The following is a 630-nucleotide window of genomic DNA, read 5'->3' on the forward strand; positions in this document are numbered from 1 at the left end:
AAAAACAACTTTTTAAAATAATCTTAAATAGCTTTTGGAAACTTTGATGTTTTCATCATTTGTTTTTATTTTTTAGCAATGTGTAACAATGTTTTTTGTTGGGTTTTTTTTGTTGTGTGCAAAGATGATATTACTGTGTGATTACGAAGCAGTAGTGTGGAACTTAAGATATCAAAGGTGTTAGTTTTCCTTCCTATAAATAAGTTTCAATATCTTTAAATTACATAATGCTGAATATATCTCTCGCTAACACCTACAAACAAAAGCAAAGGACAATCTTGATACGAGAAACGCAGTCATGTTCCGTGAAATCATCAATTTTTAAACCGTTCAGATTTTTTCCAACATTTAAAATGTTATGCTTACTCAAGAATCAAGTCTCTGATCATCACTACCAGATGAAGATGTATATTCAGTCAACTGACATTGTGACATGCAAGTGTTTAGTGTGATTTGACCTGAAACAAGCAGCCCCTTGAAGGTTGTTAGAGATTCTTTCAAAATTTTCAGTCGTATTGTAATGGATTAAACAGAGGATGTACATATCATTTGTAAAGGTCATTATAAACGGGCAAGATTTTGGAAAAATCTGATTCCAGACGAACAACAATGACATTCATAAGTAATCAA

Source organism: Seriola dumerili, unplaced genomic scaffold, assembly GCF_002260705.1.
Source record: "Seriola dumerili isolate Sdu_G_001 unplaced genomic scaffold, Sdu_1.0 BDQW01000052.1, whole genome shotgun sequence".
Lineage (NCBI taxonomy): Eukaryota > Metazoa > Chordata > Actinopteri > Carangiformes > Carangidae > Seriola > Seriola dumerili.